We start from the raw sequence: 13,925 nt of genomic DNA, 5'->3' as shown, positions 1-13,925 counted from the left end.
AGTCCTTTTTCTACTCGATCGAGTAGATTCAATTTAAGGTTTACTCGATCGAGTAGATTTTCTACTCGATCGAGTTGTTTAAGCTTAATTTTACTCGATCGAGTGATTTAAAGTTACTCGATCGAGTGGTTTTGATGTTACGCGGGATTAATTAACCCGTGTTGGGCTTAATTTCGGGATAGACTTTTGTTTTCCTATTTAAGCTTTCATAATTAGGTTAAGGGGGCTCTCTTATCATACTACACACATCACACATTACTTTTTCCTCTGGTTACTTTTGAATACTATTTTTCTCTCGTATTTTCCGGATCCTTTTCTACTGTAACTTTCTTCCTTTCCCTTTTTCTCTTTAATTTAATTAATTCTTATTGTTTTTCTTCCCGTTATTCTTGTTCTTTATTTATTTATGTCTAGCTAATTCTCTCTGCTAGGATTAGGTGATTCAATGGACTAATGTTAAATTGCTAATTAGGTTTATAGGTTGTCGTTGTTGTTTTAGTCTATGTTGTTGATCACTGCTATAATTGTATCCTGCTAGTTGAATCGATGCAATTAGCCTTTTAATTTTGGTAAGCCTTGACCTAGACCGAAAGGTTGGAAGGGGTGAGACCCGCAGTGAACAATAAGATGCTTTAGTGAGGGCGAAAGTTAAGCTAATAGCATTTTAGGGCGAATTGAGACCGAAAGGAGATATTCATTGCCCCTTAGACCGACTCATCGACTGATCCGTGACCTTAACTGTGATTGACTGACGTTCATTGATGACCCGAAATCCTAGTCCTCTCTCCCTTGCTTGTTAATTCCTCTCATTTCTATTTCTCTTGCTTTATCTTATTTAGTTTAGTCAAACAACTCAAAACCCCCAACTTGTGACTTAGACAGACCGAATAGACAAGTAGATAGTGACCGCCTCCCTGTGGAGATCGACCTTACTTACCGCTGACTTCTGTTAGTAGTACTTAGGTATTTATTTTTGGTACATAACGACCGTATCAGCTATTAAGGAGGCCAAAGCCTTATCCACTTTAAACCTCAATGAACTAATGGGCTCACTTATGGCTCATGAGTTAACTCTCATGAAACGTTTTGGAGAAAGCTCTAAAGTAAGAGGGATTGCTCTCAAATCAACCTCAAGTAATGAGGAAGATGATGGAGACGATGATTTTTCAATGTTCACAAAAAATATTGCGGATATTGTTGATGGTCATAATCCTAAGAGGTTTAAAAACAATTTTGTAAGAAACATTTTTCAAAGAAGAGATCTACTTCCATTGTTGGTTGCATTAAATGTGACGAAAAAGGTCACCAAATGAATGAATTTCCAAAGTGGGGTGACATCAAATCTAAATAAAAATGTGACATGGCTAAAAAGGAATAAAAGAATAAAGTAATGTGTGCTATTTGGAGAATGTCCGATTCCGATGAGGACGAGATCCTTGAGGAAGAATTGGATGCCAAGTTGTATCTTACTACTCGTCTTAATAATGATGCCCTTAGGTCTTCAAAAAGAGAAACATTCAAATGTCTTATGGCTCATCCTGATGATTCTGAATCAAACTCCGAAGATGAGGTAAATCATATCAAGACAAAGGTTCGATCCTTCTCCAAAAACAAAGTATGTTTACTCTTAGATAAATTCATTGATAAATGCTGTGTTCAAAACAATAAACTTGAAACTATGTAAATTGAAATTGAAAACATAGCCAAGGAAAATATTGGTCTAATAGAGTGTCTAAATGAGCTTGAACAAAATAACATTTCACCTTGTCTTGATAAAGAAGTAAGGAAATTGAAAATGCAAAATCTGATTCTTGTAAATAAGGTCAAACTGTTGAATGTCACAGAGACACCCACTGTGAAATATGATGCTGAAAATAAAAATGAGTCTTTAATCAAACATGTTTCTATGTTAACACAATAACGAGACTCACTTTTAATTAACCTAACCTCTTGTAAAAGTCGTCTTAAAGAACTTGAAAAATTAGCAGAAATGCTAAACAATAAAACAAGTCATGCTAAGAGTGCCTTTGAAAATGTGAAAACATTAAATCTTGACTATCTTGCCAAAATTGAGATTTTAAACAAAGAGTTAAATGATGCAAATGAGTTGTACAAGAAAAAAGAAGAAAGTCAAACTGTTTTAAGCTTTTTTACAAGTCAATCGCAACAAAGTGAAAAGAATGCTAGACCCAGTTTCAAATGCAACAGTAACTTGCACTGTTGCATTCGAAACCAAGAACCAAGCAACACAAATTTCCGAAGAAGAAAACATATTGGACTTCCTGAATATGTCATTTGCAATTGTTGTGGCAAGACTGGTCATGTATTTAATGGTTGTACAAAAGAATAAATGGCATTAAAAGAAACATTAAGGTTGTCAAGCAAGTGTGGATCTGAAAAGACTTGGTAAAAGACATGATTCACAAGAAGGGACCCAAATTCATTTGGGTTCCTAAACTAAATGTTTGATTTGTTAAAGGCATTAGTAAGAGGCAGCAGCAATTGGTACTTTGATTGTGGACGAAAGTGAAAGCCAATCTCTCTCACTAGAAGCTTACAAAGGTGGCACCATGACGTTTGACCATAACAAAAGAGGTGAAATTGTTGGTATTGAAAAGTTGGTAAGTCATCGTCACAACGTGTCGACAAAGTGTTGCTTGTCAAAGGTTTGAAACACAATCTTCTTAGTGTCTCTTATTTGTATGATCATGATAATATTGTTGAATTTCTTGTTAGTATGTACAAGTCTTGATGCAAAAACAAGGGAACTTGTTCTTGAAGGAAAACATGCTAATGCATGATGTTTAATTGAGTAATTTTTGTTCATTGTCCGGTCCAATCATGTTTTGTATGTGCGTCTTAAAGAATGACTCATGGCTTTGGCATAAACAATTAGGTCATGTAAATATTAGAACATTGAACACCCTCAGAAAGCTTGGCCTTATCGATGACATTCCTAACATTAAAATTTAATTTTAAAGAAATGTATGATGATTGTGTTAGAATAAAATAAGTAAGATGCTCCTTAAATCCAAAAATTAATTTTTTTTACTTCTAAACCTCTAAAACTCTTTCGTATAGACTTGTGTGGAGCAATGTATATTAAAAGTAGAGGTAGAAGTCGGTTCTTGTGCATGTGTGTTGATGGATTTTTATAATATGTTTGGCTACTTTACTTGATCTTTAAAGATGGAACATTTGATGAACGTCTTATTTGGTTGAAAAGTGTCTAAAATAAATTTGATTTTTTTTAGAGCCGACCATGGAACGAAGTTTGAGAATTCATCATTTGAAACCCATTGTGATGAACATGGTGTTAGCCATAACTTTTTCAACGTAAAACATCTCAACAAAATGAGGTTGCTAAACGTATGAACCGTATCTTGAAAATATGGTTAGGACCATGTTTCTAAGTAGTAAGTTGCCAAAGAAGTTATTTTTTTAAAAAAAGTCGTCAACACTTTTATGCTGAATTTATAACCATGTTATGATACGTAAAATTCTTAATAAAACTCCCTACGATTTGTTGAAAAGAAGAAATCCCAAGATTCCCTCTTAAGATGTTTTGGCTGCAAATACTTTGTTAAAAAAAGGGAAAGACAATGGATAAGTTCGATGTTTATAGTGACGAGGTCGTCTTTATTGGATATTCAGATAATAACATGGCTTATAAAGTGAACAATAAAAGTACCATTAAAATGGAAGAAAGCATTCATTTTATATTTGACGAATCTAGTCCTTTTTGTGTCTGATGAACAGGTTGAAAAAGATTAGGATGATGATTTCGAGATTGGGATGATTTGTTAAGATATGGGTCAAGTAGATAACAAGGCTGAGCAACAGTTAGAGCCACTATTGCATGATGAAGCTGGCCAAAATTCAGGGGGAACTAACCCTCCCGCATCTCAAGATGGTGTTAGTTAATCTAGGGGGAATGAGGATGCAAGTGAGCATTCTGCTCAGAGAGAAACTAATAGAGAAGAAAGTGAGCAACTCTATCAAATAGAAATTGCCCACCATCACCCTCACAAAATAACTTTGATGCAACAGTGACATCCACTGTGACGCCAGAACCAAACAAAGCCTCAAACACTCTTGTTCCCGAAATATGGAAACACCATAGTTCTCACCCTCTCTCAAATCTAACCAGTAACCTAAATTTTGGAATGAAAACTAGATCCACGCTCCAAAACTTTTGTGCCTTCAATGCATTCCTCTCTCAAATTGAACTTCTCAATGTCACAGTAGCACTCACTGTTGCATACTAGGTGGCAACCATGAAAGAGGAATTAAATCAATTCTAAAGAAATGAGGTATGACATCTTACCCCTAGTCCAATGTACTCTGTATTGGTACAACATTGGTCTTTCGCAATAAGCTTGATGATTTTTGCGAAATCGTAAGGAACAAAGCTAAACTAGTGGTGCAAAGTTTTAACCAATAAGAGGGAATCGATTATGATAAAACTTTTGCACCGGTAGCTAGGCTTGAAGCCATACGTATGCTTATAGCTTTTTCATCTCATGTTGACAAAAAACTTTTTCAAATGAATGTAAAAACTGCTTTCCTAAATGGATATCTTGAAGAAGAAGTTTTTGTCGAACAACCACCGGGCTTTATAAACAATGAGTTCCATAACCACGTTTTAAAACTTGATAAAGCACTTCATGGTTTAAAACAGGCTCTTAGAGCCTGATAGAATAGGCTTTCAAAGTTTCTATTGGAAAATGTTTTTTACGTGGTTTGGTTGATAAGACATTGTTCATCAAGTCACAGTGCGAGGAACTGTTGCTTGTGAAAGTATATGTCAATGTCATTATTTTTGGTGCAACAAATGACGTCCTTTTTTGAATACTTTTTGGATCTAATAACTTCTGAATTTGATGACCATGATGAGAGAACTTGGATTTTTCCTTGGTCTTTAAATCAAACAAAGTGAGAAAGATACAATGATTCATCAACAAAAGTATTTGAAGGAAATGCTAAGTAAGTTTGGGTTGACTAATGTTAAACCTCTTGCTACACCAATGGTTTCTAACATCAATCTTGACACAGACGAAAATGGTAAGAGTGTTAGTGAAATCATGTATCGAGGTATGATTGGTTCATTACTTTATTTAACCGCTAGTCGACCCGACATACAATTTAGTGTATGCTTGTGTGCCCGCTTTCAATCAAGTCCTAAGAAATCACATTTCAAAGTCGTCAAAAGGATTTTTGAGTACTTGATTGGAACACAAAGCTATATATTTGATATCTATCTCATTACGATCTTGATCTTATAGGTTTTTGCGGGTAGCACGGTGGATAGGAAGAGCACATTAAGTATTGACACTTTCTTGGGTCCTTGCCTCATTTAATGGGCCTTCAAGAAGCAAGAAGTTGTTGCACTATACACGGCTGAAATTGAATACAACAATGCAGTACTCTACTGCGCACTGATTCTTTAGGTACGACAACAATTGCATAACTATGGTATTATCTTCGACACAATTTCTATCTTTTATGATAAGACTAGTGCAATTAACACCTCAAAGAATCCAATACAACATTCTAAAACTAAACATATCGACATAAGACATCATTTTTACGTGATCAAGTTGTAAAAAGGAATATTTGTCTTAGTTTTTGTAGAACGAAAAATCAATTAGCGGACATTTTTACAAAACCGTTTGAAAGAGAACAATTCGTAAAACTTCGGTTGGAAATTGGTTTATTGGGTGATATGTGATTCATATTATTTTATTTTCCTTAATTATTGACTAAAGATGAGGACATATATGTGATTACCCTAGTTGTTAACTAGTTTACTTCATGCAAAAATATGGTTCGAAAAATATGAATAATTATGCTTGCATTTGAGTTGTTGTTGCATCAAGACACTCAACCCACATTCAAAAATCAAACCTCTCCACCTCCAGCATGTCACTAAAACCATCCGAATCAACACTTCAAAAATGCCTCCAAAACCCTCATCCGACCGAGACCTCAAAATCTTCAAGATTCTTATGACTCAAAGAAAAGAGAAAATTCAAAGACATAAATGACTTCTCCCATTAAATCCGCAGCCACAAATGAAACGTTGGGAAGGTCATATGTTGAAGTACCCATTTCCTCTAAGAAACTCAAGGTTATTTCTCCTGCCAAAACTGATGCCACAACCTGTGCCACTGTGACACGAAAGAAAAACCACTGCTCTTATTGAGGGAGATGGCCAGAATATTGGGGTTAAAAATGAATATTAAATCCATGAAGATGTTGGTAATTTGAATGAAGATGGTATATTTTATAATAGTCTTGGCCCATTGCCCTTACCACATGCTACAAATGAAAAAATCTTTGAAATCCTTAATGATGACTTGGAAGAAAACTAACATGATAAGCTCATTGTCACCAAGCCTTTTCAAAACAAAAGAAAAAGGGGTTCAAGTTCAAAGATTCAAAAAAAAAAAATTGATGGAAGAAGAAGATCTATGCCACTGTCAAGCTGAATATTGCATCTGATACCCAATCCGCAACCATTAATCACCAGCTCTTTTCTTAATCTTTGAAACTTGGGTAAGATTCTTGTAGCCATCACTCAATTGGCTAGTGATAACATGTAGTCTCATAAGGAACTTGAGAAAATTCGAACTTGAAATGAATAATTTTTGGAACTTATGCAAACTTTGAGGAGGAAAGCTCCAAGAAAATTGATGATGCCTTGATTAACCACATTTCTATCCCTGTTATCCATTACCATAACCCATTTTGGCTTAATGTTTTCCAAATTCTTTTGCAAACCATACTTATTTTATTTGTCTAATATCAAGGGATCTAGCATCATATAGGATACATGTCTTCTAATAAAAGTATATTAGATCCCAAAGCTACTAATTATAACTCAGATTTAAAGCATGATCCAAAATACCCTATAAAGAAAATCATAAAACCGCACTTAGTGTTGATTCAGAGGAGGATAGCTTGGTATGGAATTTTTCAAAAGATGGTAGATAACTTAAATCAGGATATCATTTCATACGATGGCGGAAAGAGCAGGATTAGGAGGATGGCAGTGCAAGCACAGAGTCTTGATCTACCCCCGAAAGTGAAAAGTTTTTTAATGGCAATGTGTGTATGTTAAATCGCTCTCATGTGGTTCTAATTTATATTACTCCGATGCTTCACTTAACCGCATGTCAGACACGTATCGGTGTCTGACACGACACGACACTTCAACACTTCAATTTAGACCACAAAATAGGAAAGTTCACCCAAAATAGCCGTGTCCTACACTCAGACACGCGTCAGACACGACATCGTGTCGGAGTAACACATGTTTTAATTTGCAGAAGTGAGTTCAAGACATAAACCTAACTTGTTTCCGATGTCAGGTAGCTAGTGGAAGTGATATTCATACTTAAATCAGGATGTCATTATATTTTTGATTGGTATTGACCAGGTGGATTGGGTAATTCATAGAAACAAAAGGGGAAGATCAAGCAGGTTTTTTTATGATGCTATAGGCCTTCTAGAAAGTTCGAAATAGCATGTTCCGTGAAGGGGTTTAGACTGAAGTTGTGAGGGTGGTTGATAATGCATGGTGTTAGAACACACTTGGTTGATGATGCCAAGTTTCATTGTTATTTAGTTTTTTTGCTTCTTAGTTATAATGTTTAGCATTTGAAGCACTCAATGAATTTCCAAATATGGTTCAAGAATGATCAAGATGAAGTTATGACAGGAAATCCCTTACCCTCAGTCAAATGTTGTAAACGATTACAAATGCTTAGTGATTGAAGCAATTAAATGGATTCTCAATGATGGCTTAACATGATCAAGATGAAGCAATCAAGAAGTCCAGATAATGATGTTATCATAAGCCTTTGTCGAATGTTGTAAGAGTAAGTGTAACATTCTCATTCAAGTCGAGTTGTGGCAAAACCATGCAACAGTACGCTGTACTGTGGTTTCTGATACTACCGTAACGAGGAAGGTTTTATACGAAATGTTGAAGTGTCAAAATCTTTAAAAATTTCATATTCTCAAAGATTTTACATTTGAATTATCCCAGTTTGAAAACAAATCTGAAAAAATCAATTTGCAAATCTCACATGTTGACTCCTCTAAAGTTGTGCATTTACTTTACATAAATGGAAAGTTGATTTAGTCAAGTACTAAAGCACTCTTCCATTTGTGGTAAGTTGTCACTTGTCAAATGTGTTGAAGTTTTAAAACTGAAATAAGAAGCAAAGCAACCTGGTTGTTGCACTCACACGCAACACCTAACACTTACAATCAAATAAGGCTAGTTATTTTATTGTGTGATTAATTAATCTTAAAGTATTTACCTTAAGACCACTACTTCCACTATAAATAGCAAGTCTTAGCACCATTTAATTCCCAAGACTTTTCTTAGCATTAATTGTTAAAACACTTTGCAAAATTTCAGCTCTTGTTCTTCAACTTATTTGCAAAACTGTTTTCTATTTTAAAAGTTTTCAATCGTTTTCAAAAGAGCTGTAAATCTCCATTATCAGTTCGCTGCACTGTGGCATATGAGCTTGTTCCATGATTCTCATGTTTAGGTCTTAATTGTGATCTCCATGTTCATTAAGTGAACGATTGAGATTCAAAGACTTTGTAAACCTGTGAGATAGAACTTAAGTCTTGAAGCGGAGTAGGTTTGAGCAAGTGAAAGTCTTAAAGCAGAGTAGCTTCAAGCAAGTACAACCGGAGTAGGTTGGCGAGTTATTTTCATTGTAAGGGGTTTAGTTATTTGAGTAAATTTCTAAACAAGCAATAAAATAACGGTTGGACGTAGGCCTCGGAGTAGAGGCTGAACCAGTTTTTTAAACATCATCTTATTTGTTCATTTACTTTTACGTTTGTTCTCCTTATTTATATCGTGTTTATCTCGCAATATATCTGTGCCACAGTTGTTGAACCATATAGAATATACGGAAAGTTCACGTGGTACCCTCGAACTTTTCCATTTTGTATATGGTACCCAACTTTTTAAGTTTGTGTACATTATATCCTCCATGTTTGATTTTTATGCACAACATACCCTTTTTGTCGCGGTAAAAAAACTCAATTGCGTATAACTCCTAGACCGGAATTCAGAATCGACCAATTTTTTTTCCTAAAATGATTATCTCGTCATAATCTACGATTTGTGGAAAAAAAAATTGTCGACTGACATTTTATAGGGTTTTTTTTAGCAAAAATCTCAAATCAACCATATCTTCGATCTTAAATTTCCGAATGACCATTTTCGTTTTATCAATTTCTAGATCTCGATGGGATAATCAATTTGAAAAAAAAATTAGTCAATTCCGATTTATGGTCTATAATTTATGACCAATTTAAAATTTTAAAAACGATTAAAAGGCACGTTGTGCATGAAAATCAAATTTCAAGGATATTATGTGCACAAACTTAAAAAGTTGGGTACCACGTGAAAAATGGCAAAGTTTGAGGGTATCACGTGAATTTTCCGTAGAATATATGTTTATATTTTGATGATGTCAAGAGTGCTTTACGTTTTATATACTCGTTGCGCGTAATCGTTTGTTTAGTCCCTTCAGATTAGACTTAATATTTGTCCAGCTTAGAAAATTGTGATGAAAGTATACAAGACTATGTTATGATCAAGCCCTCAATTACGAATCAAGATTGTGGAAGAGATATTCAAGCATTATGAGAAGACGAAGCTCGTCTAAAGATTAATCAAGCTTGGATGTTGAAGTTGCCTATGCTTGAAGATCTCCTAAGAAGATTAGAATAGTATAGGTGATTATCTTGTAATGGTAACATAAGAATGAGTTTCTTATACTGGTAAAGTTATAGCTTGACAGCTATAACATTACTTCTGAAAGAGCTCAATGTTATAGCTTTTGTACTATAAAATTGAGATGTTGAGTTTATATTACACGACTTAAGATGTTTTCAAAATTGTTTTTTGAAAAATGTTTTTTTTTGTTTCTTTTAAATGTTCTAGCAAAAGTAATTAATTAATAAGGAAGCCCATATTCATATAGAGTGTGGTTTCATTTTAAACCTATGGTTAGTAATTATGTTGGATCAACTTATGAGTTGAGCCATGTTACTAATTAGGGTTTTAACAAAGCATACTCTTAAACCCTAAAATCTGACCTAACTTCAAGCTAGGGTTTTTAAGGAAAACGAGGCATATGGCCGTGTTTGTTCCGTGTAGACCTAAGGGATAGAAGCTACTGTTGTTAAGATTTTATTCTCTTAACATATCTTTTATGTTTTAGCTTGATTTGGTAATTTATGATAAAAATATTTTTGTTATGGAAAATCTTATCATATCTTAAGATTTATGGAAAAGATAATAGAAGAATAATTTATATTTTATCTTTTGGAATATTCTCTATTATCTCTTAGGGTTTTAAGGTAAGAAATAATAAAGATATGATTTGTTTACATATCTATATTTCGGCCTCTAGGGTTTTTGAGAAAACCGTGTGCCTTGCTTCCTAATCTACTGTAAATACTTTACACTTTGAAACATTTAAAAGTAAGACCTAAAAGCATAAATTAATTTTAATTTTTAGAGCAAAAACCGTGTGTTTCAAAACAAAGAAAACCGTTTTGCTATTTTCGAAAAAGGTCTTGTGTTTATAAACTTGTGCATTCGTTCTTTAGTTATCGTTATAAGATAATAGTGCTTAATTGATTTCTTACTCGTTCATTAACGTGAACTTTTAGTAGAATCATTAGTGCTTTCTTATTAGCGTAATTTAGTCACTCGAGTATTTAACGATACTCACTTGAGTTACAACTAGGGTTAGTTGTACGAGTTGGGTTACTAAATTTGTAATCCGTAGAGAGGTACTAAATTTATTAATCGAGAATACTGGACGTAGGTTTCGACTTGTGAAACTGAATCACTTCAAAAATCAGTGTGCCTCTCTCTTTCATTCGTTTGTTTATTTCGTTCTTATTCGTTAATTAGTTATTTAGTTAAAGTTTAATCAATAAACTTTAAATAATTAACTATACATATACAATCGAAAAAGTAGGTATAAGTTTTAATCCTCAATTCACCCCTCCCTCCATCTTGAGTATTTCGGATCGATAGACTCTTCAACAGTGTTCAATACTGTGTCTCAGACCTGCTGATTGATTCAAATCTTGTGAACTTAAAATGATTAAGTATCTCAAGTTTTCATCTTAAAAGGGATTCACCTAAGATTTTCATTTCTAAGAGTATTCAACTTAAAAAGTATTCACTTTATATCTTCATTGATAAGTTGAAGAAAAATACTCTTTCATTCATACTTTTCTGACCTGTGCAACAGTCAACTTTACTGTGACATATACTAAGCTGAATTCGTGTGTATATACTTCTAACTCAAATAGTTCTAAGTATAAACACCTTTATAATTGAAAGTAGTGTCCATATCAGTTTAGTCTATTGTCCTAGATTTCAAAGAAGCTTAATTCAAGCTTAAAATTTTAAGTAGACACCTAATTCACCCCCTCCCCCTCTTAGGTGTTCTCGTCCTTGACTCTTCACATAGGGATGTTGGCGAGGTGGAAATAGGTGCAGGAAATCACCATGGCAATGTACGCGGTGTTTGTGGTGTGCAGCGTAGAGTGGAAAAGTGGAAGCTCTCTAGTTTTGGCTACCTAAAAATCAATTCAATGTGGATGTTGTTTTATTGGGGGATACAGGGAGTTGTTTGGGACTAATAATACGGGATCACGAGGGGTGCTTTGAAAGCGTGGGAGTTAAGCAAATAAAAGCGAAGTGGGATCCGGATATTGTGGAAGCAAAGGCGGCTGAGTTTGCGCTTGAGACGGCTAGACAAATGGGGTTAGAAAATGTAATGTTGGAGTTGGATTTGTTCACTTTGATAACTATGCTGAAGCCGAATTCCTTTCCAGCCAACTACTTTGGCATTTTCGGTAGAACTATCATGGATTTAATAGCTTGCTTTCATAGGATTATTAAGTTTAATTTGTGAAGAGGGAGGGGAATGTGGTTGTGCATGCTTTGGAAGAAAAAAGATTATACATCGGATGTATTACATCAAACTCCATATATATTTGAGTTTTTGTGTATTTTTTCGAGCTTTTATAAAGTTTAAAAATTATATGTTAGTTTTTTGACGTCAAAACTCAAATTTTTCCGAGCTTATATGTAATGTTTTTAAGTTATATTGTAATTTTTTTAGTTTTATGTTTAAAATAATGAACTCGAAAACTTTCTAATAAAACTCATAATTTTTAAAACAAAACTCAAAAACTTTATATTAATGCTCAAAAACTATACCATCTGATGTAGTACATCAGATGTATAATCCACTTACTGATGCTTTGGCTCATCTATCTCAAATATACTACTCGACTAATATTGGGTGAGATGGGGTCCGGAGTCCATTGTCGAGCTTGTACAGATTGATATTGTGTGGCTTCTACTTAATAAAAAAAAAATTCTTAACTAAAAAGAGAACCTATCAAAAAAGATGATTTGATAAAGAAAAAGAGCAATGGAAGTGAAAACAGGAGCATAGTAGAATAGCGATCAAGTATTCGAGTGGCAGCTTTGCAAATTTCATGAGGTACTCTAAGCGCCCATAAATTAAATTTGACATCGAACTTACTCTCATCCACCATGTCTAGTTTAAACAACCTGCATTTACGAAAATGATTAGGAAATTATGATGCGTGATCAAGCCTAAGACAATAGAATAAACAAACAAAGTGATTAATCGAAAGATTAAACTTTGACTTACTCTGAATATGCAACCGACCGTCTAGCTCTACTGGAAACTTAATATTTTGGGGTTTACTTATTGATTATCTAATAACAGGTTTGATCAAAACATAAAAACTAGAAATTAATTGCTAAGAATTTATGGTTTGGAAAATAGAAAATAATTAATTTTGCATTTGTGTAATTTGAAGGAACTTATAAGTTTGGGGGGAAAAACATTACCTGAAAGAGAACAACTGAAGCGTTTTAGCCACCGAGAAGGAGAGAGTCCGGCAAGTGTCTCCGGTGAGGAGGTCGGAGGTAGGAGGCTGAGATAGTGAGATAGGTTTAATGCTATTGTCCCAAATTAGAGGTTTTTGTGTTACAACTTCATGGCCTTAAAAAGATTGGGGGAATGGTTTTACATGACACTTCAAATTTCCCACAAATAACATCCCTCCAAAGCAAGTAGATTACCAATACTCGGAGTATCCATATTAAAGAGGATTGTCCATCCTTTTAGATGGAAGAGAGTGCTACAAGTACGGCCCTGATCTTTCTGGCTTTTTAGAGCTGAACTGAACTGAATTGAACTTAAAGGAGCTAAACTGAATGGAGCTGAACTGAACTAAAGTTGATTGGAGTTGAACTGAACCAAAATAATAATAATAACGAATAATAAAATATAATAATTATTATATTTATTAATATTAATACTGTTTTGTCCATATTTTACGCAAGGCTGGAAATATAACCAGGGTAGAATAGTATGTGGGTTAACTAGTATTATCCTATTTTGATGTTATCATGATCGTACCTAGGCTTGGTTGATTGTAATATAAGTGGAAACGAATGTAAATGTTATAGAAAATATAATAAAACATGACACAATGATTTATACATGGAAACCCTAAAATGGGAAAAAACCACGGGCACCAAGCCAGGAGAGGATTTCACTATGTAATTGGGAGAAGATACGAGTGACAATGATAATGCTTGTAATATAATCTCTAAGTATTGTTTAGCTCGTAGTATGATTCTTGTGTAGGATGTGTTGTGTATGTTGGAGTATGCCTTGTCTTGCCAAATAATCTTCAAATGCTCCTTATATAGCCAAGTTGAATGGCTGCCAAATCTTTGTACTTAATGCTGAATATTCCTCCTTAATTGCTGTCTTTATTGCTCTCTTTATTGCGCATTAATGCCTATTAATGCT

Source organism: Silene latifolia, chromosome 2 (assembly GCF_048544455.1).
Source record: "Silene latifolia isolate original U9 population chromosome 2, ASM4854445v1, whole genome shotgun sequence".
NCBI lineage: Eukaryota > Viridiplantae > Streptophyta > Magnoliopsida > Caryophyllales > Caryophyllaceae > Silene > Silene latifolia.
This window is presented reverse-complemented; position numbering follows the sequence as displayed.